At 38.6% G+C, this 27,703-nt stretch overlaps 1 long non-coding RNA gene across 1 annotated transcript in view; it reads right to left on the reverse strand.

Moving 5' to 3' along the window:
• Window positions 1-694: 694 nt before the first annotated feature.
• Window positions 695-27,703, reverse strand: part of LOC139030236 (uncharacterized) — a 55,847-nt gene continuing 28,838 nt past the window's right edge. The window contains exon 2 of the long non-coding RNA XR_011482533.1: window positions 695-865. This is a non-coding gene — a long non-coding RNA (uncharacterized lncRNA). The remainder of the gene's footprint in view (window positions 866-27,703) is intronic.

Below are 27,703 nucleotides of genomic sequence, written 5' to 3' on the forward strand. Positions count from 1 at the left end.
TGGTTTCGCACATAGAGGGAATGTTTCAAGAGTATAAAAAGGAGAAATTTTAAAAAAAATGTATTTTTGATATAAGGGAATATAATGCTTCATTGTTTTGATTCCTCTTGAAAGTAGAAATATTCTAAAAACAGTTTTATTTGCATCTTCAAATTGCAAGCACAAAACCTTGATCTAGAATTCATATTAAGTGTTTCTTCCTAAACCACTTAAATTTAAATATCATCAGCCACATGGCAACAAAGGTATAATTTCCTGAAAAATTGTATTTTTAGTGAGAATATTTTCATGCAAAGCATCTTATTTTTCTCTGAAAGTCATACTTTTTCCCAGAAACCAGCAGTTTCATTTCTGTATTATAATTAGTATTTTTATTTTCCACAATCTGTTGATAGTGGTGGGAAACTTGAACTTGAGACTTTGTTTAGCTGTATAAATCTTGAAATTAGTGTGTCTTTCTCAATGAGGACATCATTTGAATAGGGAATCAGTGTTGATTCAGTATAGAAATACTGAAGAAGCATTTCATTGTGACTCCATAAAAAATTCAAAATGAAAAGTATAAGCAAGTTGCAATGGAAGGAAGCTGTCTGAAAGTTGACACTCCAGAAAAATTCCATAAAACTAGAGAGAGAATTTTCTACAGGTCTAGTAATGACTCTTAGTATAGCTTAAACAGAAAAGAAAGCATTCCTCTTTTTAAAAAATTCTAATTGCAAAGTAAAAAAAAGTTATAAAAAAGTCAAATAAAAAAATTAAACAATTTTTAAAGCTTTCCAGATGATTCTAACATGCTGCCAAGTCTGACAAATCCTGCTGTCTTCTTGATAGATGACCTTTTCTTCAGCTTGCTTAGCCAGGATTCCTGAAAGGAAAGCATTTCTTACTTTTGTATTAAGCCAATATTAAACATGACAAAATAATCTGTGTATTAAAAATTCTTCTAGGAAACAGGAATTCTTTGCTACAGTACCCTTTATTGTTTTATTCCAAGCAATTTTTTTTTGTGAATTATTCCACCTTTTTTGTAAATCATCCTTTTATTGTTCCTACTTCCTAATCCCTTCTTGACTCTAACTTTATTGTTTTGACAACTATTATTTTTCTCATTTCAGTTTGCTGCTACTCCTCCTTACTCTTACTTCTCTTTTCTCTTTTTTTTTTTTTCGGCCTCTGGTTCAATTTTGATCATCCTCATTCTCTCCATTAAGCAACTCTGCAGCACCGCAATCTCACAGGCTTCGTTCTGCCCACTCATTTAAACAGTTTGAGCTGATGTTTGAGATCATGAAGTCTTGGCTCCTGTGAGAAGAAACTTCCAGATTTCTTTATCCTGCCAAATACTTGTCTACAAGTAAAATGCAGTGTGAATTTTGCCTCCTGATGAGATGATAAAAATGCCAGTTACCCTCCTCCAAGCAAATGAAAACTAGCCTTTATAACAAGGGACACATTTCTAGAGAATATAATCCTGTTTTATAAATTTTGCAAGAGTGAGTCATCTGAAATGACTTTAGAAATCCTCTGTGAAGACAAAAAAATAATTTGAAAAAGTATTTATTTGGTATTGCAATAACCACATAAACTTTCTGAAACTTTCATATAGGTTAACCTCAAGGCATAATGTTTGACAACTGTACTATATTTTCTTCAGTGAATTTTGCATAGTGTTTGGTTCCATGTGCTTTTCTCTTGCCATATCTAGGCCACTCTGGTGAGTTAAAAAGGACTTTAAAGCTATGGAATGCCTTGTAAAAAGAAACAACCAATTAATGAGTAAGAGTGAGCTATGGCTTGGCCTTAGTACCTGTGAGAAAGACTTGAGGTTGTTCATAGAGCATCAGCAAAAATTATGGATTGGGTTTTATATTGGATATAAGTTCCAATAGGGAACAAACATTGAGAAAGAATATGAAAAATGAAGCTGGCAATATTTCATTCTTCCTCAGTTTTGACTGAATTTCATTTGAAATATGTTTACTTCTGTAGAGCACAGAGTTTGGAAAAATATGTAGATGCCCTCATGGATTCAGGGGAGAATAACTAGGAGGAAGAAGAGGTTGCCGTGAAAAGCAGATCAATAAATAGGGCTACTTGACTGCAAAACAGAGATTACCAAGGGACCTAATCACTGTTTTAAAATATTGCATTGGCCAAAAAGATCATTTGAGTTTTGGAAACAGCTTATGAGAAACCCGAATAAATGTTTTTGGCCAACCCAATATTTGAAGGGCTTTTAGGTAGAATATGCACACAATTTGATATGTAGACACTAATAGGGGAGAAGCTGGGGACACACAGGATTTATTTTAAAAGGTGTGAAGAAGAAAATTCATGATGTAAAAACCTTGAATGATGTAAAAACCCCTATGCCCCAAAATTTCTAATATACTGGGATTTACAATACTTTTATACATTATCTTTGTTTTCTTAAAAAAATTTTTTTTGATGCATGTATGTGAATTTGCTTTATTGACCACGCCAAAGGCTTTGACTGTGTGGACCACAACAAACTGTGGAAAATTCTTAAAGAGATGGGAATACCAGACCACCTGACCTGCCTCCTGAGAAATCTGTATGTAGGTCAAGAAGCAACAGTTAGAAATGGACATGGAACAACAGACTGGTTCCAAATCGGGAAAGGAGTCCGTCAAGGCTGTATATTGTCACCCTGCTTATTTCACTTACATGCAGAATACATCATGTGAAATGCCAGGTTAGATGAAGCACAAGCTGGAATCAAGATGGCCAGGAGAGGTATCAATAACCTCAGATACACAGGTGACACCACCCTTATGGCAGAAAGTGAAGAAGAACTAAAAAGCCTCTTAATGAAAGTGAAAGAGGAGAGTGAAAAAGTTGGCTTAAAACTCAACATTCAGAAAACTAAGATCATGGCATCTGGTGCCATCACTTCATGGCAAATAGATGGGGAAACAATGGAAAGAGTGAGAGACTTTATTTTGGGGGCTCCAAAATTACTGTAGATGGTGACTGCAGCCATGAAATTAAAAGACACTTGCTTCTTGGAAGAAAAGCTATGTCCAACCTAGATAGCGTATTAAAAAGCAGAGACATTACTTTACCAACGAAGGTCTGTCTAATCAAAGCTATGGTTTTTCCAGTAGTCATGTATGGATATGTGAGAGTTGGACTATAAAGAAAGCTGAGCACTAAAGAATTGATGCTTTTGAACTGTGGTGTTGGAGAAGACTCTTGAGAGTCCCTTGGACTGCAAGGAGATCCAACCAGTCCATCCTGAAGGAGAACAGTCCTGAATATTCATTGGAAGGACTGATGCTGAAGCTGAAACTCCAATACTTTGGCCACCCGATGTGAAGAACTGACTCATTGGAAAAGACCCTGCTGCTGGGAAAGATTGAACGTGGGAGGAGAATGGGATGACAAAGGATGAGATGGTTGGATGGCATCACCCATGTGATGGACATGAGTTTGAGTAGGGTCTGGGAGTTGGTGATGGACAGGGAAGCCTGGCGTGCTGCAGTCCATAGGGTTGCAAGGAGTCAGACATGACTGAGCGACTGAAGTGAATTGATGTGAATTGTCTCCCAGTTAATTTAGAATTTAACAATGGACTATTTGTTCTTTAGAACAAGTTATATAACCTTAGAATACTTAAATTTTCATGGACTTAGATTTTTTTCACTTATTACACAGTAAGCTCTATGTCAATGAAAGACATGAACAATGTTGTCCAGCAAAAGCATCAAGTGATAAATGATTAACACGATTTACTCAGTTTTAGTTAAAATCATACTTGTTTTTTATAATATTTGGTATAAGTTGTCCTGTAAGGTGAGTGAATGATTGAGTCAATTTTCTGATGTCATAGCATTATCTGTACATGTGATAATTTTAATGCATTGCATCTATCCATCCAAATTCATACCTGAAAAAATATCGCAGATGAAATTTTGGTATCATTCCTCAGGGCAACTAGGGGAACAAAGGCACAGCTCTTCCCCTCTATGGGCACAGCTGAATTTAGGATGAGCATATTCTCTTGAAAGTATATTCCTTTCCTATCCAATGTGAAGTAACCAGGGGGAAAAAAAACACACACACACAACTAAGAAATCTGAAAGATTGTTTAAACTTGTAGTTTCTTTTACATTTGACTTTAAAAGCTTTGCAAATAGTAAATACTAAGATTCCCTAAGGTAAGAACATTTCTGAAAACATTAGGTGTGGACAACATCCAAACTGGTGTGAAGAAAACAAAGAAATGGGAAAAAAAGAAGAAATCTCTTACTAGGCACTGAAATTTTAGAAACATTCACAAGTGGGAAAAAGAGAGCTTATAGATACTTTCTTTTTTTTTCATATTAAAAATGGTTGTCTAGATAAGATGCCCTGAAAGTACTTCTCAACTAAAATAACTGAAGTGTTAAATGAAATGGAAAAAAGCTTATAAAAATGGAAATTTTAGAAAACAAACACCAGATACCTTACATAAGATCACTATTAATATATGTGTGCACTTTATTAATTTGTCATTATCTCTATGTCATAAATGCTAGAAAATTAGGTTGGCTCTTAAAGTGCAGGATTAAGAGATCTGGCTTAAAGTTTTTTATATGCCTGGAATTGTCCATACTTCAGTCTGAATTTGGTAATTATATGAATGTTATGGCCCCAGAGGGGCACATCTGATTGGTCTGGGATGGGGCACAGACCTTGGTAATCTTTAAAGTTCCCCAATCTTTCTGATGTTCTGCCAAGGTTGAAAAACCTGTTCTAGAGTTTTGTTGTTGTTGATAAATGACCTCTTTCTCAGCTTATTCAACCAGATTTCCTGAATAGAACTGTATTTGGCTCCTCTTACTTTCTATTTTGGGGTGCAAGTCCATTCTATGAATTTGTCTCTCAAATCTATGCTGATGACTCCCAGGTCATGATAGTCCATCCTCTCATCCAGCTCTTGAACTGTATCACTGAATGGTGATTGGACATTTTCATTTGAATATCCGCTCTCAAAATCCCATCATCTGCCAGTGGCATCAGTGGTCATACATGTGAGAACTTGCCGTCGTCTTTGACCTTGTCTCCTCGTTCAGTTTGACTCTCCTGTGTCTGTAGGCTCCTGTCTATTTTTTCTACTACAGCAGAGCTCTTCATCCTTTCCCCTATCTTGAGTCTATCAGCTTAGATCAGGCTCTATCTGGCATGGCTGTTACTTGTGTCAGATTTCTGGCCTTCTGAAATCTAGGCCTTCCCACCTCCAGTGTATCCTATTTAAGCCTAGAAAATGCATTTATTTTAAGCATTATTTTAATTTCATTCCCAACCTTTCATTGCATTTTCTTTTTTTTGGCCATATCAAGTTCTGCATAATGTGGCCCAAGCCTTTCCACCTCACAGTATTTAATATCCATTTGTCCTTTTTTTTTTTTTCTGGTAAGTCCGTCATGCCTGATCCACAGCATGCTTTAATTTGATTCACTGTTTCCTGAAGTCAAAGTTGCCCATGGATGAAATCTGAGATAAGTTTTGGTGGTATATGAATAAACTTCAAAAATGTTTAGTTACACATTTAAGTTTAACATAAGCTAGAAAAATAGACATGTACTTCAAATTCATTCTTTGAAAAGGTTTTTCTTGCTTAGACTGAAATTAAGGTAAATACCAAAGTTTTTTAAGGTATCAGTTTAAGTATTAAATAGGTACTATGGAAAAACTGAGGGTGATATATGAACAGCTGACATCCATAAAAAGAGTGATTTATATTATTTTTACTACCTGGAATAATGTGGAGCAGATTCCCCCCATCCTTTGAGTCCTAATTTAACTTCAAAATTCTCCACTAGGTCAACCATACCAAATCTGCTGGGGAGATGGGGGAAGGTAAAGAAAGAAAGCAAAAGCCACTGGTTTCGACCAAGAACACCAGTCATGTGTAAATGCAAGATTTTGTTGAATGGTGAGAGTGAGTTCTGTTAGGTCAGTTTCAGTTATGGGCTACTCTTTTTTAAAAATTATTTATTTGTCAGTACCAGGCCTTAGGGTATTCCCAGGTGGTGCTCGTGGTAAGGAACCTGCCTGCCAACACAGGAAACCTAAGAGATGCAGGTTCGATCCCTGGGTGGGGAAGATCCCCTAGGGGAGGCCATGATAATCCACTTGAGTATTCTTGGCTGGAGAATCCCATGGACAGAGGAGCCTGGCTGACTATGGTCCGTGGAGTCACAAAGGGTAGGACATGACTGAGTGACTGAGATGGCCAGGCCGTAGGTGTGGCATGTGGCTTCTTCAGTCTTCTAGCTGTGGCATGCAGCCTGTGGGGTCTAGTTCCCTGACCCAAGATTGAACCTGGGTCCCCTGCGTTGGGAGCACCGTGTTTTAGCTACTGGGCCACCAGGGAAGTCCCTGGGCTACTCTTTTGAATGTTAAAGAGGAAAAAGAAAACTAGAATCAAAACCAAAGGGATGACATGAGTGAATATGAGGTTTGTTCTCAACTGCCATCTAGGCAGACAGATTCCTCTGCAAGTTGGCCAATCTGTGGACAAACACCAGATTTGTGGTCTTGGGGCCCCTTCTGACGCTGCCACTATATCTTCCTCTGCTGCTGACGCCCTACCCTGGTCTGTTCTCTCAAGCGAGGACTGGGGACCAGGAGCTGGTCTGGGGAGAGAAGGAGTGACAGGCCTGTGAGAGGAGGCTGTGGCGAGAACGTGCTGTGTGCTGTTGTAACATGTCTGGGCTCTTCCTTCGCACTTGAAAAACCAGTCCTAGCATACGTAGGGGAAGAAGCCTGAAGTGGCAATTAATGTTCAGCCTTCTCCCACTCCATAAATAGAGGCTTTTCCCATGATTAAATCACAGGGTGTTTGTTTATTTTTTCCTCTGTACTTTCTCCCTCAGGGATCGCTTATACTCCCACATCCTCCGTGAATGTGCCTGACTGGGGATTAGTCCAGTCATCCCATGCCTTTGAGACATCTTTCCCTTTCCCCCCTGGAATTAAATCTGTCAACTGTGAAACCAGTTTTTTTTTTTTTTTTTCACAATAATTTTTAGTGGTTTCACTGTTTATCAAACGAGATGGAGAAATTCAAGTGAAATCAAGGTGTGTGTGTGTTAGTAAAAACTGAACTAGGGCTTGGGGGCCAGGTTTTATTTTCACCTCTGCCTTTGCAAACTGGGTGATGGGGCACAACTCAGTTCAGCCAACAGCACCACAAAGGGTGGAACCAGAATACCTCTCGTTTCCTTCCAGCTCAAGGAAGGTGAAGAACGCCTTTTTTGAAGTTTTATGAGTTTCCCAGCATTCTCCTCAACTTCCTCTGGACCTGCTGCCAGACACACGGCAGCAAGTATGGAGCTGATTCAAGGTTCATTTGAGAGGCAGATGGTTAGGTTTACTCCAACGGCTTTCAGCATTCTGGATAGTGAGGGGAGAAAAATAACTAGTTATCAGTTCCTGATTTGAATAGGAAGTGGTGAGTATCTGGAGGAGTTCAGACTAGAAGAGGGTAAAAAGATGTTTTGAAAAGTGAGGGCAGGGTGCTTGTTTTTTTACCAAAGCAAGGACAGTAAACTTAGCTAATGAATAATAGTCATTCACAGAGTGGCTTAGAAAAAATATTAATACAGTCAGCTGGACACTTCAAGCTGAGATCTGGCTGTTTATCCTTCTGCCTCAGGCAAACTTCATATTTTAACACCTAAAACCTCACCTCCTCCTATTACTGGCAGTGTTGACTCACAGCATTGTATTTCTGATGGTTGCATCTCCAGACAGTGCTAATATACTTGTATACAGTGTTTTCCAGGAAGATGAAAAGCACTCTGATTATGTATTATTGGAGTGAGTGTGTGTGTGTGTGTGTGTGTGTGTGTGTGTGTGATAAAAGGTTTTAGGTCTCCATTTTTTTAGGGAAAACTTGGTCGGTTGTTCTACTTATACATCTGATACGTATGAATTATGAGATTTTAATGTGTCACTTAATTTTTTCCTATATTGTCAATCTTGACATAAGATCATTCATGATAAATCCTTATTTTCAGGAACCTAAAGATTTCAAGAGTTTTAAGGTGGTCATTCCTAACAGACCTCTTTACCACAAACTATTCTTTTATTGAGTTCAGACTACACATCATTTTTCCAGGAACATACTCAAAAAGGTTCATTTCAAGAATAAGTAACACTGTCTGACTTTCTAACTGAAAAAAAAAAAAAAGTTTTATCCTCTTATATCACGTCCTCCATTTCCAAGGAAAATTTTTAATGAGAAACATTCTGGAAGAAAAATGATCATATCCCGAGTCCAGGATTATAATTCCTTTTTTCCAGGTGTTCAATATTTCCTCAATATAAAAACAAGTCAACATCACATGACCTTTTATTTTATCTTATTTTATCAGAGATAAAATAGGAACGTTTATAAGAACAGCAGCAGTAACAGTGGACGCCATTTATTGGGCAGCCACTGAGTTCCAGGAATTTGGTATATTAACCCATGTGGCCCTTACTTAGCTGACGATGAAACTAAGCCTTTGAGAAGTTAAGTATCCTGCCCTAAGGGCATATAGCTAAGAAATGCTGGCCTCACTCCTTACAATTCTTGTACACCTGTCCTTATACTACATGAATTAAAAAAATAGTACTTTTTGTTCCATAGGTAATAATTTTATAGTTGTGTAGAGAACAAAATAAATATGACTTCAAGTTCTCATTAGAAATGGCTTTTTGGAATTAATTTAGGACACAATTAGAATAAGCCACACAATGCATCCATGATTTGAGAGACAGTAGAAAGGTTTGGAGCAGTAATTTAGGATCTAGTATGATCACTTCTTTGATATCCGAAGGGCCTTTTGAAATCTCATCAAAACATTCGATATGGGGATTCCCTCTGCCACCACCCTTAGGGGAAACTACTTGAGCTCATTCAATGATGGGACATGCAGAACTTTTCAGGCTGAACTTTCCATTTCTGGCCTCTTTGAATGTTTGATAACAGTTTATATACTCTCTGCAGTTGTTATGTTACTCACCTCTTCTATATATCTTATTTCATTTATGAAAGCTCCTCTTTTGTACATCTTGTTTCATTTATGAAAGCTTGTTCTTATTTTGAGTCCAAGTCTGTTCTTTCATTTACTTCAACTCACAGGAGCGATGGAAACTTTTTCTGTATAAAATGTAAATGAGGTGGGGGACAGTGTTGTGGTGAATAACTTCTAATTTAATATTTATGATGGAGTATATCTTTGCTGAGGTGGTTTTGGTGAACAATTCCGGGTAGATTTGACAGTAATACGGGTTTTCCTTGTCTCTGAACCCCCTTTAAAGCTACAAGACCAAGAGCTTTGCTGATGCATCTTTCTATTTCCCCCTTCTCTCCCCACCATGCATAAAAAAACAGCAACATGGAAGGCAAGAATAGTTCTGACAAACAGTAATAACTTGCCACCTTAATGGCAATAGATCAGTGGCTAGAGAATGACAAAGTAAATCCTTGGTAGCTAAGAGTGTTGCTCTGGTTTTAGAAAGGGAAGGTTTTGACTTTTGATTTGCTTGTTATGTGGATAAAACAAAAGAACTTTGTATTATATGCCCTTAATTGAACTTTTTGTGCCCTTTAAAAACACGTTTTGGAGGCTTGGAAAGATGCCATACATTTAGCTGGGTACACCTGTGTGTAGATGAGATATATACTTGTTTTATCTACTTTCCTCTTTGAGTGTAAAGTGGAAGTGGGCAGTTGGATATAGCTCAGAAAGTGCATATGCAAGACTCACATGGATAAAATCATGCACTTTCAATGGGGACAGTTCTCATTCCTGTGTGACTGGAGTCTATGGATAATGGCGTGTGTTCCTCAGTTTATGTAGAATCAACCACACTGTTGGTGTTGCTTTCTGGTCAGGATTACATCTCGATAGTTATTGTTCAATAGGTAGACTTTACCTTCTGACACATGGCTCAGTATGCTCCATGACCAGAATTTTAAATGCAAGCTCATCATAAATTTTATATATGATCTTTTACTTTGCCAGAGAAGATTAGAATAGTCTGGCAGAACTTTATTCAACAATGCTGATTTCTTCTAAGGAGCTCCTCAAAGAGTTTGCAAGTTGATACTTCCCAAATTGTTTTTCTCATTTAGAAATACCAGTGGATTATACATTAAAGGAGAAGGGAAGTGTGGTGGGAAGGATAGGTAGAAGTTAATGTCAAGGGCAATGAGAAGTACTGACCATGATCAAGCTGAATTGTTTTGAGTGGGAGACATCTTATTTATCTTCAATAAACTGAATATCTATTGAGGACAAGGCTCATAGTCATTCTTGTATAGTTCCAAAGGGAAGAAAAATGATGAGGCATATTTTTGCTCAGATATAGTAATAAGAAGATATGCTTTTAGGAAGCTGATTTTTACCTTCTTTCCACCTCCACCCATAAAAACACCCATACATCTGGGTTTCCTGAAGAAGAATTTATCAGTTAGAACTGGTACAAAATGAATGGATGAAACCAGCTCAAATAACTTCCTCCCTAACAATGGTCAAGTAGACACAAACCCACAAATGATGTTACAGGTTTTCTCAGTGGTGGGTACTCTGGATACCACAAAGAACCAGACCAGCACAGCCCTTCCTTTTCCAGAGCTGGTGTTGAGGACAACGTTCGAAAAAGGTAGAAAAGGAAAGAGTCGTTAAGAAAGCTACTCAGAAAAGGACGAGGTCAGAAGGGAAGAGATAGGATGCTTCAGAACCGTGGCCGGCAGGTCATAGCTGCATCCAGGTTGTGTTGGGAACACAGTGATGAGGAATGTGCCATCCCAGCTCCCAAGGAGCTTCCAGTATAGCTGGGTGACCCCACTGTAGGGGGGAAAAAAGAAGAGGGTTGATTGGTTCCACCTGGGATTCATCCCTCAGGCACTGGCTTGTGTTTCTCTGTGGTGGTCTCACTGCATGTGGATTTTGAGTTCTCTTGGTCTGTCCTTCTAAGGACAGGGCCCCCAAGCTTGGGAAGCACACACCGTGGCACATCTTAAGTCAGTACTTCATTAATGCCCGCATTTTCTTTGAAAATAATAAACCTCTGTCCATTAATTTTCTTTTAAAATTTTTCTTACTGAAGTATAGTTGTACAATATTGTGTTAATTTCTGCTGTCCAGCAAAGTGATTCAGTTATACATACATATATATAAAACAACTGTTGGAATTTCAATATTCACATTATTATTCAGCAGAGACAATGAATGCATGTATAATAAATATGACACTTATTCAGCTCATATATTTGCATTAGAGATGTACCTATTCTCAAAAATTATGACCCAAATGTAAATTGACTTCTCTTAAACATTTTTTTACCTTTTTACTTATATACTAACTTAATTAAATATATCCAATTTTCATTTCCAATGCTCTGGAATGTGTGACAAATGTCCATGGGATACAAAAGCAGTAAATTTGTCTTTACTGTTGTTATTTATGGTGAAGACATGCTTCATTAAACAGCCCCTGTTTCGTTACTGAAACAACTTAATATGGTTTTGCCCTACTAATGGTTTTCATCAGCATTCATCATTGAGCTGTTTCATACCCAAGAAACAGGGTTGGTATTCTAAGTATTATCTATGCTAGGCTGGGGAAATCTCATTACCAAAAAGGTAGTAAGTTTCAGGAGAGAACTAATTTAAATCCATCAATGGAGTGGTCCTCGTAGAGAATTACGTGACACTTATAATAATGTACTGCCTATGCTTTTATTTAGGGGGTTAGATATCTACTATTTTCTCTGCTTTCTGGTCAAGCAGGAAGAAATAACACTTGAGTTTTGGTTTTCAGTGGTTAGAAGGGGCATTTCCAAGGAGGAAAGAGAACTGATTTTAGATGCAGGAGCAGTGGAGTCTGTCTGGCCCTCAATGGCCTCATTGGTGGAAATGAAAACAGAGCTGCTGTTTTATCTAATTTTGCTCCAAATTCTGATGTTCTATAGTTAACACATTATCTATTTGCTGTCACCAAACATCGTTCCTGTATTAACAAAGGAATGAAGACACATGTGTGTTCAGTTCACTGAAAAAGCACTAGAAGGAAGTCTAATATCACAGGAAGAGAACCAGCCCCACCAGGAGTGGGAAAGCTTGGACTCAGCTTTAGCTCTGTCAACAACTAGCTTTCTAACCTTGGAGGAGATCCTTACTCAGTATTCCTTATGATTGTTGTCAGTTCTGAGATTCTGTGAGTTCAAGAATGGAGATAGATAGTTGTACCTGATGTAATCAGGAAATGAACTTTGAACTCAGGAAAACCTAAGGAAACTTGATTTTTTAAAAAATACAAGATATTATGTTAAACATTTTTTAGCTGTTACCTATAAAAGCTTTGTGTCAAGATTACCTTTGGCTGAACCTTTTGAAGTTTGAAGAGATGGCGGATCGTTACTTCTACCCCATAAGTCTAATGAGTTTGGAACTAATTGAGAAATGGGTACAGCCAGATAGATCAGAATCAAATGGCTGTTAGGGCTGAATTCGGCTATGAGTTTAGATGTTCCCTTTGCTATTTAGTCGCTCAGTTGTGTCCAACACTTTTGTGACCCCATGGACTGTGGCTCTCCAGGCTGCTCTGTCCATGGGATTTCCAAGGCAAGAATACTGGAGTGATTTGCTATTCCCTTCTCCAGGGGATCTTCCTGACCCAAGGATTGAACCATTGTCCCCTGCATTGGCAGAAATATTCTTTACCACATGGAAAGCTTGATATTCCCTTAGTAGTGGAGAATTAGATTATTTGTTTTCTTCTAAGCATAAGCTTTGGAATGATCCAACAGAACTATGTAGAGAAGACATACTCAGAATTACTGCTTTGCCTCTGTTGAACTCCAGTATCTGACCCAGAAGGAGATTGTGCTCCAAGGAGGAATATTGGGCCCTGATCCATGTGTATTGGCCACATGGAGTTGAGGATCTGGAGGAGAAGGCCAGAGGTAATGGAAGGTGAGGGGAGCCACTACAAATAACTGGGGTTGGTGATCTGGAAGAGGTGTGGGTCTGAATACAAAGCTATCTAAGGAATTTGTACTATAGTCTACCCTTCTCTGGAGGCCTTCGAATACTGTTCACCAGGGTCTGACTGGCTCTCTTGCCATAATGAAAGCCCTCTGTCTTTGTAGACTTGAGTGAGGGTAGAAGGGCTGACCCATATTCATATCATTCTGATCTCCTCAGTAATCTCTGTTGTGTGTGTTTCCAAAACAGGGAGGGGAGTGTGGAGAAGCTGGAGAGAGTATTATCCTAGAAGTCCTTTATCAGAAACATGAGGCTAGGGCACTGGCAATTTTTCCTAACAGGCTTTCTTATCTTTCTACTTGTGGTGGCAAATATTTATTAGAAATACACCTTTTCTTATTAACTCTATACACAAGGCAAAACTGGTAAACAATTGTATATTCATCAGCTTGAAGCCTTCCCCCACTACTCTTGGTCTTGACTTAGAGCAAATACATGAATCTTGTCTAAGAATTCCATGAAAGTGTTCATGTCTTTTTCCCCAGGGTCCTTGGGGAGAATGAATTAATATAAGATTTGTTCATGGAGGTCAAGGGTTTGGTTACTTAGAAGTCTTCAAATCATACTGAGGTCTGTTTTGCTGGGAGAGCTAACTTCATACATTGTTCATCACTTTTGCCCTAACTTCTTTACCAAAGCTTGTGACTATAACACCTGGTTTTATAATATATCAGGTCATGCTAGATTAGCTTACTTGGGGGTAACATAAATCCTGGGAGCTTTGGAAATACTGATACCTTGATGTAGAGATGATGTGAATACAGTGTGGCCTAGAAAAAAGGGCAGTGCCTATCCTCCCAAGTGACACTTTACCTGTTGTGAAAAACCTCATGGACAGTCTCCCCAATCCTGTCATCCTTCCTCTGTATATAGATATCAGAAACAATGAGACTAGTTTTGTGTCAGAGCTGGGAAAGAGTACTCAGTAAAAGAATATCTAGAAATCTAAAGATTAAATAAAACAAAACTGAGTGAAATTTAAAATAAAACTAGAATTTGTGATAGAACAGACTGCCAATTCAAGCACGACATCTATGGCAGTTGCTTTTTGAGAGTACTGTAAAAATACACAAGTGGCCTCATATCACATCAACTGAATGCAAAGAAAAACTATGAAGCCAGGCGCAATTCCAGGGACAGCAGAGTGGGGAGAGGGGAGCACAGAAGATGACAAAGCCTTGGTTTAGTGCCATCTGGAGCTCGCCTGCCTGGCTGAGAATTCTGGATCATCATGTTATCTTGGGAAGTTGTTTAAACACTCTGTGCCTCAGTTTCATCCTCTCTAACACGAAGATTTTGTTATTCAGCTGCTCAGTCATGTCCGCCTCTTTGTGACTCCATGGGCTGCAGCAAATCAGGACCCCCTGTCCTTTACCATCTCCCAGAGCTTGCTCAGTCTCATGTCCATTGAATTGGTGATGCCATCCAACTATCTCATCCTCTGTTAGCCCCTTCTCTTTCTGCCTTCTATCTTTCCCAGCATCAGGGTCTTTTCCAATAAGTCGGATCTTTCCATCAGGTGGTCAAAGTATTAGAACTTCAGCATCAGTACTTCCAATGAAAATCAGGGTTGATTTCCTTTAGGATTGACAGGTGTGATCTCCTTGCAGCCCAAGGGACTCTCAAGAGTCTTCTTCAACACCACAGTTCAAAAGCATCAATTCTTTGATGATCAGCCTTCTTTATAGTCCAACTCTCATATCCATACATGACTCCTCGAAGAACCATAGCTTTGACTAGATGGACCTTTGTTGGCAAAGTAATGTCTCAGCTTTTTAATATGCTGTCTAGGTTGATCATAGGTTTTCTTTCAAGGAACAAGCATCTTTTAATTTCATGGCTGCAGTCATTATCTGCAGTGATTTTGGAGCCCCCCCAAAATAAAGTCAGCCACTGTTTCCATTGTATCCCCATCTATTTGCCAAGAAGTGATGGCACCAGATGCCATGATCTTAGTTTTCTGAACATTGAGTTTTAAGCCAACTTTTTCACTCTCTTTCACTTTCATCAAGAGGTTCTTTAGTTCTCTACTTTCTGCCATAAAAGTGGTGTCATCTGCATATCTGAAGTTATTGATATTTCTCCTGGCAATCTTGATTCCAGCTTGTGCTTCATCCAGTCCAGCGTTTCTCATGGTATACTCTGCATATAAGTTAAATAAGCAGGGTGACAATATACAGCCTTGATGGACTCCTTTCCCGATTTGGAACCAGTCTGTTGTCCTATGTCCAGTTCTATCTGTTGCTTTTTGACCTGCATACAGATTGCTCAGGAGGCAGGTCAGGTGGTCTGATATTCCCATCTCTCTAAAAATTTTCCACAGTTTGTTGTGATCCAGATAGTCAAAGGCTTTAGTGTAGTCATTGAAGCGGAATTCTCTTGCTTTTTCTATGATCCAGCAGATGTTGAAAATTTGATCTCTGGTTCCTTTGCTGTTTCTAAATCCATCTTGAACATCTGGAACTTCACGATTCACATATTGCTGAAGCCTGGCTTGGAGAATTTTGAGCATTACTTTGCTAATGTATGAGATGAGTGCAATTTTGTGGTAGTTTGAACATTCTTCAACATTGCTTTTCTTTGGGACTAGAATGAAAACTGACCTTTTCCAGTCCTGTGGCCACTGCTGAGTTTTTCAAATTTGCTGGTATGTTGAATGTAGCACTTTAACAGAATCATCTTTTAGGACTTGAAACAGCTCAGCTGGAATTCCATCACCTCCACTAGCTTTGTTTGTAGTGGTGCTTCCAAAGGCCCACTTGATTTCACATTCCAGGATGTCTGGCTCTAGGTGAGTAATCACACCATTGTGGTTATCTGGGTCATGAAGATCTTTTTTGTATAGTTCTTCTGTGTGTTCTTGCCACCTCTTCTTAATATCTTCTGCTTCTGTTAGGTCCATACCATTTCTGTCCTTTATTGTGCCTATCTTTGCATGAAATGTTCTCTTGGTATCTCTGATTTTCTTAAAGAGATCTCTAGTCTTTCCCATTCTGTTGTTTTCCTCTATTTCTTTGCATTGTTCACTCAAAAAGTCTTTCTTATGTCTCCTTGCTATTCTTTGGAACTCTGTATTCAGATGGGTATATCTTTCTTTTTCTCCTTTGCCTTTCTCTGCTCTTTTCTCAGCTATTTGTAAAGCCTCCTCAGACAACCATTTTACCTTTCTTTTTCTTAAGGATGGTTTTGATCACAACCTCCTGTACAATGTTATGAACCCCATCCATAGTTCTTCTGGCCCTCTATTGGATCTAATCTCTTGACTCTATTTGTCACTTCCACTGTGTAATTGTGAGGGATTTGATTTAGACCATACCTAAATGGCCTAGCGGTTTTCCTTACATTCTTCAATTTAAGTCTGAATTTGAGAAGAAGGAGTTCATGATCTGAACCATGGTCAGCTCCCTCTCTTCTTTGCTGACTGTACAGAGCTTCTCCATTTTCATCGCAAAGAATATGATTAGTCTGATTCAGGATTGACCATCTGGTGATGTCCATGTGTAGAGTCATCTCTTGTGTTGTAGGAAGAGGGTGTTTGCTGTGACCAGTGCGTTCTCTTGGCAGAGCTCTGTCAGCCTGTGCCCTGCTTCGTTCTGTACTCCGGGTGTCTTTTGGCTTTCTACTTTTGCATTCCCGTCTGATGAAAAGCATGAGGTTAGACATGGTATCTAGCATTCCAAGAATGTCCATGTTGGATGTGCACTGGTAAAGCTGGAACAGCCAAAGGAGGGAGGCTTTGAAGATGTTGATGATGCCCACGGTTGCAGACAGGGGCTACTGAACACCTCCCAGGTCCATGGCGGGAGTGCGGGGTCCTGAGCAGACAGCAGAAGGCAGGAGGGAGAGAGCCATAATTTTATTGGGGTTTCCTTGGGAAGGGTAAGGCAGGCAGGATAAACATTTTAGGATGGACAGGTTTGAATAATTCCTGTGGGTTTCAGGCTAAAGGAGTGATTTCTTGTTGCCTGGTCCTGAGGTGATTTAGTGCAGGGGAAATATTGGCTTGGTGTACAAAAATTAGGTATAAAGAGGTGTCTGGGGACTGGGAATTAGCTGGCTGGTATATGAGAGATGTGAGCCTAGCTGAGCCTTTTATCATCTTTACCAATTGGCTAGCCATGTGGGGGCCATTTCTCCCCAGGTCTGGGAGGGGAATCTCTCCCTGGGTCTGTGAGGCCCCCAAATGCCAGAGCACATGTAGCCCAAACTGGTCTCATGTCCCTAGTCTAACTGCCTGGGAGGCTGAGGAATGGAAAGGAGCAAGACCCTGTGCCTTAAGTAGACAGGGCCCAGAACAATCCGGACTTGTAGAGTATGTAGGAGAGCTTGCAAACAGCTGAAGAGGCGTAAAAAGAGTCTGTGATAAGTGGCATATTGGGATTGTACAGAATAACAGAGATGAAACAGCTTATATATGTACACAACTTCTAAGCAGCTAATTAATTTTTTAAACTGTAGGTCAAATCATATAGAACGTCAAATGGGTTAAGAATTGTTTATAGCATTTACCTGCTTTGATTGGCATTTTGTGGATATCCAGGAAGAAGAAAAACAGGAAATAAGCCAAGAAGAGATGTTTCCTTTTACCTGAAGAAAGACACCAGCAGTTATCGTGGTTGACCCATATTTGGCACAGCCACAGGGTTTGCATTGAGGGACACTGAAGGTGACATGAACTTGAGGATGCCATGGCTGTGACACCATGAAGGACAGGTTTTGCCATCTCTCCCACCATGTGCATGAACCTTAGTTACACGGTGGGCTGTTAGACTTGGATCTACAAGATCTGGATGTGGATCTGTCTCTGGTGCTTCCTAGCTATGTGACTTTTTGTATTTCTCATCTATAAATGGGAACCCTATAATAGGGTGATTTAACCTATAAAGGGGTGATTTAACAAGACAGTGGTGGGGTTCCAGTGAGATAATGTTTTTGATTATTTTCAGAGAGAGCTCATTCTCACCCTTGGTGGCTTCTGTGTCTAGTCACAGTAGCTGTTCCACAGACATCCCCTGAGTTTTGGTGGACTTTTCTAGGTAGGTAGATGATTAACTCATGCCAGTGTTGGGTACTTAATTCTTAGATTCTTCATTGTGGATGTAATGGATGAGAGTTCAGGCTTTGCCTTCTATTTGACTTTACTCCTCTAAGCCTTAGTTTTCTCATTATTAAAATGAGGATAATAATAGTATCAACCTCATGGGTTGTCATGATAATTAAATGAAATTACACATGTAGAACACTTAGCTTAGTACCTGACACATAATAATCACCCAATAAGTGGTTGTTATTACTAATCTCATTTAATGTACACATGAAGGGGTTTGATCTACACTTCTGGATTCAGATACAAACTAATCTATGTCTCATTAGCAGCATCAATGAGAAAAAAATAGAAGTTAACCAATGTTATTAAGTAACTGGTTAAAAGAGCTATAGAGAAGGACAAATAAATCTTTTGTATTTTCAGCCAAGCACTACTATAACTCAGGGTGTTTGAGAAAATATAGCATTCTACTAAAAACCTAGGACACTCTTAAGACATATGAAAGATAAAATTTAGTTTTTATTTTTTTTTTAAAGCCCTTTGTTGTAGCACTATCACTTGAGTAATACCTGCAGTGAATGCTATAGAAATTCCACTTAGTTCATCTTCAGAGAAAGCTTCTAGGGGGAGGCGATTTTTATGTTCATGTGTGCCACAGAATTTGTGAGATAATGCCTGATAATTAGCATAAGCTTGAAGCCAAATAGCTGGAAAAACATGTTCCAGGACATTGCAGATCAAATCATATTTCTATAAAAAGAAACTGCTGGATGTTCAGCTGACAGATCATCAACCATAAAAGGATAGTTTAATGGATTTCCATCATTATCTAAACACAAAATCACAGAGCCAAGTTTATGTGCATTGTTAATCATATGTTGTGAACCTGGTAAAAGAAGATGCAACAGAAGCGTCAGATGAGATGTTTTTCCTTTTTTGATTTTAAATTGCAATATCAGACTTTTTGAGAATCATTGGGGAAAAAATGGTTTCTTGGAGCAATTGCTCTAAGGGATGTACATTCTCTTATTGGAGAAACAAAATGGTGGAACCAGAGGAAGAGCTCCGAAAATTTTGTGCTTTATAAAGCTACTAGATTCCTTGCTTTTGCCAATATTTAAATTCTAGAAGAAAGTATATCCCAACCCAGAGGATTTTTATGTATATATATGTGTGTGTGTGTGTGTGTGTGTGTGTGTGTGTTTTAAATCAGCAGACACATGTCTCTTTCAATTCTGGTTTCCTTGGTGTGTATGCCCAGCAGTGGGATTGCGGGGTCATGTGGCACTTCTGTTTCCAGTTTTTTAAGGAATCTCCACACTGTTCATAATGGCTGTACTAGTTTGCATTCCCACCAACAGTGTAAGAGAGTTCCCTTTTCTCCACACCCTCTCCAGCATTTGTTACTCGTAGACTTTTGGGTAGCACTCATTCTGACTGGCGTGAAATGGTACCTCATTGTGGGTTTGATTTGCATTTCTCTGATAATGAGTGATGTTGAGCATCTTTTCATGTTTGTTAGCCATCTGTATGTCTTCTTTGGAGAAATGTCTGTTTAGTTCTTTGGCCCACTTTTTGATTGGGTCATTTATTTTTCTGGAATTGAGCTGCAGGAGTTGTTCATTTATTTTTGAGATTAATTCTTTGTCCATTGCTTCATTTGCTATTATTTTCTCCCATTCTGAGGGCTGTCTTTTCACCTTGCTTATAGTTTCCTTTGTTGTGCAGAAGCTTTTAATTTTAATTAGGTCCCATTTATTTATTTTTGCTTTTATTTCCAATATTCTGAGAGGTGGGACATAGAGGATCCTGCTGTGGTTCATGTTGGAGAGTGTTTTGCCTATGTTTTCCTCTAGGAGTTTTATAGTTTCTGGTCTTACGTTTAGATCTTTAATCCATTTTGAGTTTATTTTTGTGTATAGTGTTAGAAAGTGTTCTAGTTTCATTCTTTTACAAGTGGTTGACCAGTTTTCCTAGCACCACTTGTTAAATAGATTGTCTTTTCTCCATTGTATATTCTTGCCTCCTTTGTCAAAGATAAGGTGTCTATAGGTGTGTGGATTTATCTCTGGGCTTTCTATTTTGTTCCATTGATCTATATTTCTGTCTTTGTGCCTGTACCATACTGTCTTGATGACTGTGGCTTTGTAGTAGAGCCTGAAGTCAGGCAGGTTGATTCCTCCAGTTCCATTCTTCTTTGTCAAGATTGCTTTGGCTATTCGAGGTTTTTTGTATTTTCATACAAATTGTGAAATTATTTGTTCTAGTTCTCTGAAAAATACCGTTGGTAGTTTATAGGGATTGCATTGAATCTCTAGATTGCTTTGGGTCGTATACTTATTTTCACTGTATTGATTCTTCTGATTCATGAACATGGTATATTTCTCCATCTGTTTGTGTCCTTTTTGATTTCTTTCACCAGTGGTTTATAGTTTTCTATATATAGGTTTTTTTGTTTCTTTAGGTAGATCTATTCCTAAGTATTTTATTCTTTTAGTTGCAATGGTGAATGGAATTGTTTCTTTAATTTATCTCTGTTTTCTCATTGTTAGTGTATAGGAATGCAAGGGATTTCTGTGTGTTGATTTTATATCCTGCAACTTTACTATATTCATTGATTGGCTCTAGTAATTTTCTGGTGAAGTCTTTAGGGTTTTCTATGTAGAGGATCATGTCATAGCCAGGACATGGAAGCAAATCTAGATGTCCATCAGCAGACAAATGGATAAGAAAGCTGTGGTACATATACACAATGGAATATTACCCAGCCATTAAAAAGAATACATTTGAATCAGTTCTAATGAGGTAGATGAAACTGGAGCCTATTATACAGAGTGAAGTAAGCCAGAAAGAAAAACACCAATACAGTATACTAACACATATATATGGAATTTAGAAAGATGGTAATGATAACCCTGTATGTGAGACAGCAAAAGAGACACAGATGTATAGAGCAGTCTTTTGGACTCTGTGGGAGAGGGCAAGGGTCGGATGATATAGGAGAATGGCATTGAAACATGTAAGTTATCATATGTGAAACAAATCACCAGTCCAGGTTTGATACATGATATAGGGTGCTTGGGGCTGGTGCACTGGGATGACCCAGAGGGATGGGATGGGGAAGGAGGTGGGAGGGGGTTCAGGATGGGGAACACCCATGGCAGATTCATGTCAATGTGTGGCAAAATCAATACAATATTGTAAAGTAAATAAATAATAAATAAATAAAACTGAAAAAAAATTTTTAAAAAGAAAAAAATTCAGACACTTTTTAAAATTTTAAACTATACTGTTCACCCAATTATTTTATAAACTATTTTAAACTAATTGACCTTTGAAAATATTTATCTGCAGACTTATTAAAGCTTTAAGAAAATAAGGATATTCATTATGATAGATGGTTACAAAATAAAATCAGTAGTTTTCTGATATTGTATATTCTTATAAGGAAGACATAAAGGGAAAATATCCCATTTATATTTACAAATAAATGCATCTAATATTTAGGATAGTCTTAAGAAATATGCAGAAACTGAATGAATAAAGTTATAGCATTCTATGTAATAGCATATGGAGAAGGCAATGGCAACCCATACCAGTACTCTTGCCTGGAAAATCCCATGGGCAGAGGAGACTTGTAGGCTGCAGTCCATGGGGTCTTGAAGAGCCGGACACGAATAAGTGGCTTCACTTTCACTTTTCACTTTCATGCACTGGAGAAGGAAATGGCAGTCCACTCCTGTGATCTTGCCTGGAGAATCCCAGGGACAGCGGAGCCTGGTGGGCTGCCGTCTATGGGGTCGCACAGAGTCAGACATGACTAAAGTGACTTAGCATGTAATAGCATAATGAAAAGTTTTGAAAACACAACAAAAGATTTGAATAGAGGGAAAAACCTTGGAAAGGTAGGCTTAATTTTTGTAAAGAGGTCAATTTGGTTTAAGTTTATTCTGTACACAGTGTATTATCAATTAAAATCCTTATTTATTGTGGAGAGGTTGGTGAGGAACTTGGCAAAATGATTCTAAACTCACTTTGAAGAATAAACATGCATGTAGAGATGAAAGAATTGTGAAAAACAAAAATACTGAGAAGGGATATTGCCTGAATAGATGTTAAATTATATCATAAAATAGATGAAATTAAAACAATGTGAGTGTTTATCCTCAGCCTCAAATATGTATAGGGGTTTAGCATTTGAGAAGGTTAGACTCTTGAATCAGTACGGGAAAGACATATTTGTGAATAAAATATTTGTCCAGTATGGAACCAGTTGGGAAAGAGTGTCAGTTTATAGTGCTCTTTACATTCTTGATACTTGTTAAAAAAAAAAAAAAGACAAAAGTAACAGATGAAAAATATGGGCACATTTTAAAGAGAATATTGGCATGGAGAAGGGTGATTTTCTTAAGTATGATGTGAAAGCCAGAAATTATGAAAAAGCAGATTGATAAATTTAACTATGTGCTCAGTCACTTCAGTCATGTCTGACTCTGTGTGACCTCAATGGACTGTAGTTTGCCAGGCTCCTCTGTCCATGGGATTCTCCAGGCAAGAATACTGGAGTGGGTTGCCATTCCCTTCTCCAGGGGATATTACCAACCCAGGGATCAAACCTGAGTCTCTTACATCACCTGCATTGGCGGAGGGTTTCTTAACCACTAGCACCACCTGGGAAGCTCTATTTAACTATAAAAAGTTAAATTTTATAAATGGAATAAATACTGCACATGAAATTGAAAGAACAATGGCCAGGAGGAGAAAGTATTTTTCACATGTGTGATAGCCAGAGGTCTGCTATCCTTAACCTACAAAGTGAAATGCAATGAAAGCCACTCAGTCATGTCCGACTCTTTGCGACCCCATAGACTATACAGTCCATGGAATTCTCCAGGCCAGAATACTGGAGTGGGTAGCTTTTCCCTTCTCCAGGGGATCTTCCCAACCCAGGGATCGAACCCAGGTCTTCCGTATTGCAGGCAGATTCTTTACCAGCTGAGCCACAAGAGAAGCCCTAACCTGCAAAAATATCTTGCAAATTAATGAGAATATAATCCCCAACAGAAAAAAATGGGAAAAATTAAAAAGATACAGCCTACCCAAGAAATGTTTTGGTTGTGCAATAAAATTAGTGGGAGATGAAGATCAGAAGAGGAGGAGAACTGACATTAAACTTAAGAGGTAGAAGTTAAAAAAAAAAACAACCCCTCCCCCCACCCCAGAATTCTCACTGGTTAGTGGAATATTAAAATGTTTTTGTTATGGTGTAACTATTTCAAACTTGATTACATTGTTATAAAAATACTTGTATTATATACTGAATGTGATTCTAGTCTTCACCAAAGGTGAAGGTCATTTAAGATTAAACTTAAGGAAAAAAAAAAGTTAATCAAAAATGGGTAGCAATTGGGTCACATAACTGAAAAGTCCAGAGAGTGAACTACCTTCAGGCATGGTTGAGTTTAGGATCACAAACTTTGTTCCTCTGCACTGAGTCCAGTCCCTGATTGGCTCAGTGTGGTGGGCCCTGTTGTTTAAGAATTTCATCTTACAAAACTAAGCAAACTTAGTAGGAAGAGTTTTTCTTCCTGCACAGTTCAGTTGAGTACCATTGTACCAACTTGAATCATGTGACCATCCTGGAACATGTCACTAGGATTCAAGAGATGGAGTAGGCTGATCAGGTCTGAGTATCATGTCTACCCATAAATTAGACCATCTGAATCACGTGGACTGAAAGTAGGGACAGGTGGTTCCAAAAAGCATAAGGCCTTGTTATAAGGAGATGGGATAGACTTCATAAGGAGATGAAACAGATTCTGGGAAAAAATTAAACTTTCATTTTGAGATAATTCTAGGTTCATTTGCAGTTGTAAAAAATAATATAAAGAGATTCCTTTAACCAATTTCCCCCAACAGGAAATTTTGCAAAGCTATAGTACAACATAATAACCTGGCTGTTGTCATTAATGGAGTCAAATACCAGAAGGTTTCTATCACCACAAGGATTCTTCCTGTTGTTCTTTTATAGCCACACCCACTTCCCCTCTGCCTTTTTCCCATCCTAAACCACTAATCTGTTCTCCATTTCTATAGCTTCGTCCTTACAAGAATGTTGTATGAATGGAATCATACAACTTGTAACCTAAACCTAAAATGATTAGTTTTTTTCACTCAATGTAATTTCCTAGAGATTGATTTAGGGTTTGTTGTATATATCAATATTGCTTTTTGTTTTTGAGTAGGCTTTCATGCTATGGATGTATTGCAGCTTGCACCATGGTATGGATGTATTGCAGCTTGCACAACCATTTACCTGTTGAAGGACATCTGGGTTGTTGACAGTTCTGGGTATTAGAGATAAAGTTCTTAGAAACATTAGTATACAGGTTTTTGTGTATACCAAAACCTGGGATTTCATTTCTCTGAGGGTAAATTTGCAAAAGTAAAATAAAAGTGCTTTTAAAGGAAGACTGTTTTATCCTAAAGAACATCCCCACACTTTTTAAAAAGAGTTTTCCAAGGGTGTTCTCTTGTTCTCAGCTAAAGGACTGCTGATGAAAACAGAGTTAAGCAGGCAAAGAGAAAGTGTTTGGTATACTCACAGAAATAAAATGGATGTACAAACAAGTAAAAAGACAATGGGAAATCACTGTGCTCCAATGATTCCTTAGGATGATAAGCTAAGGCAACTTCAAGCAAAATTCCATAAAGCCAAAAGGCTTCTTAGGAAGTTTTGAGATACGACAAATGCTGTGTGACCATCTCAGGACTTTAGACTATACCGTTTAAAGTGAAAGTTACATGAGTGAGTTTGAACTTTTTCTTTAATAATTGTATGCTCCTTATAAATGTAATAGCTTAAAAAATGACTAAAGTAAAATCTCCCAGGAATTCTTTTAAGGAGAGGTAGGACTTAAGCTTATTTTTTAAAAATTAATTATTTACTTTTATTTTTGGCCATGCTGGGCCTTTGTTGCTCTGCTCAGGCTTTCTCTAATTGCAGTGGATGGGCTTCTCATTGTGGTGGCTTCTCTTGTTGTGGAGCACAGGTTCTAGGTGCATGAGCTTCAGTAGTTATGGCTTGCTGGCTCTAGAGCATTGGAGCTTCAGTAGTTGTCCACAAGGATTCATTGGTTGTGGCTCAAGGGTCCTAGAGCACGCAGACATCAGTAGTTGGGGTGTGTGGGCTCAGTAGATGTGGCACATGGGCTTGGTAGCTTCGAAGCATGTGAAATCTTCCTGGACCAGGGATGGAACCTGTGTCCCCTGCATTGGCAGGCAGATTCCTATCCACTACACCACCAGTTAAGTGCTAAGCTTTCTTTTTTCTTTGGAAAATCTTTTTTGCCCCATTTTGGATTTCTTGTCAGTCAGTTCAGTCGCTCAGTCGTGTCTGACTCTTTGCGGCCCCATGAACCATAGCACGCCAGGCCTCCCTGTCAATCACCAACTCCCAGAGTTCACCCAAACCCATGTCCATTGAGTCAGTGATGCCATCCAACCATCTCATCCTCTGTCGTCCCCTTCTCCTCCTGCCCTTGATCTTTCTCAGCATCAGGGTCTTTTCCAATGAGTCAGCTCTTTGCATGAGGTGGCCAAAGTATTGGAGTTTCAGCTTCAATGTCAGTCCTTCCAATGAACACCCAGCACTGATCTCCTTTAGGATGGACTGGTTGGATCTCCTTGCAGTCCAAGGGACTCTCAAGAATCTTCTCCAACACCACAGTTCAAAAGCATCAATTCTTGGCACTCAGCTTTCTTTAGAGTGCAACTCTCACATCCATACATGACCACTTGAAAAACCATAGCCTTGACCAAATGGACCTTTGTTGACAAAGTGATGTCTCTGCTTTTTAATGTGGTGTCTAGGTTGGTCATAACTTTCCTTACAAGGAGTAAGCGTCTTGTAATTTCATGGCTGTAATCACCATCTGTAGTGATTTTGGAGCCCCGAAAAATAAAGTCAGCCACTGTTTCCTCATGTATTTGCCATGAAATGATGGGACCAGATGCCATGATCTTAGTTTTCTGAATGTTGAGCTTTAAGCCAACTTTTTCACTGTCCTCTTTCATCAAGAGGCTCTTTAGTTCCTCTTCACTTTCTGCCATAAGGGTGGTGTCATCTGCATATCTGAGATTAGGAAAGAATAATTTTTTTTCCCCTGGAATTGAGAATCATTGCAGCTTGATAATGTTTTTGAGAAGTAATTTATTATGGTAAATTTGGAAACTGACACTCTGCAGTTGAATCACAGCAATGTAGACATGGAAAAACATCATTATTTGAGCCCAATATGACCTGGCTAAGCTGACTGACAAACTGTATGTAACATGCATTCATGTCCATAAAAAATTTTTATTATAGGATCTCATGCACTTCAAAAACATAAAGTTTCAATCATGTCAGAGAATCTGAGTAATATCCATAGCAGTATTATTATTATTTAATATTCACTGAATGCCGGCAGTGATCTAGACTTTCTATAAAACACAGGAGAGCTGGTTCCTGTCCTCTGGAAAACCACTCTGTATATAGAACTTTTATTGAGAGCTTTTGTTTGTTTGTAAAACAAAGCACAAAAAATTTTCATTGGGAAAGTATAGTATGATTCTGATTAGAAAGCTCAAACTTTAAATTAGCTGTAGCACCATACCTTATGTCTCATAGTTAGTGAATAATTTTTGATTGGTCTAGTCATTGACCATTTATTTAAACTTCAAATTTTATCAACCAGCTCACATCATATATTTTATAAATTTATTAAAACACTTGCCATATGCAAAGCATAGTGGAGAAAAGATATGGTAAGAAAGTGTGTGATGTTTGGGCAAGGATTAATTATCCAGTGGGACTGCACTACATGAAGCAGAACTGACCAGACAGGCTGCTTTTGGCTGCAAGTAACAAAAATTGCAAGTAGTAGATGCTTACATAAATGGGGTTTCATATTTTCTCACATAGGAGGAAGCAAGAAGATAGGTGGTTACTGACAATATTTACAGTGCTCACAATGCTATCAAGAATACAGCCTCAGTCCAGCTTTCCATTCTGTCTTCCTTCATTTACTGGGTTTTCCCTCTTCTGCTTGAGGCCCCCATGGTTTTTAATATCACTACCATAATACCAGGTATCCTATCCATGCAGGAAGAAGAGGGAAAGGAACTTTCAGCGAAGCCTACTCCTTTTTATCAGGAAATATGGTCACTCCTATTTGCAAAGGAGGGTGGAGACATTATAAATATTGACTTAAAATGATCATAATCCACCCCCTGGAAATGAACCCATCCAGACTAGAGTTCTGAGAACAGAAACAGGACAGACAGACTGCTAGCAGAGAACTTTATGCCACAGAGGTGGAGGAAAATCAAGTCGGTTGCAAAATCCTGGGGGCCTTGCAGGCAGGTTTAGGAGTTTAGGCTTTATCAACAAAAATTAGTATTTGATAAGAGTCTCTGGTTAATGGATTGGGTTCTTGATTGTATAGATGACTGGAATACTTCTAGGGTTTTAGGTTGCATTGTGATCATGAAAATTTTCTTTGTATTCTAACTTTATGTCTTGGAAAAAGTACTTGCCAAATAGGTTTTACAGAGAGAAACT

This window comes from Odocoileus virginianus, chromosome 21 (genome assembly GCF_023699985.2).
Source record: "Odocoileus virginianus isolate 20LAN1187 ecotype Illinois chromosome 21, Ovbor_1.2, whole genome shotgun sequence".
Taxonomy (NCBI): Eukaryota; Metazoa; Chordata; class Mammalia; order Artiodactyla; family Cervidae; genus Odocoileus; species Odocoileus virginianus.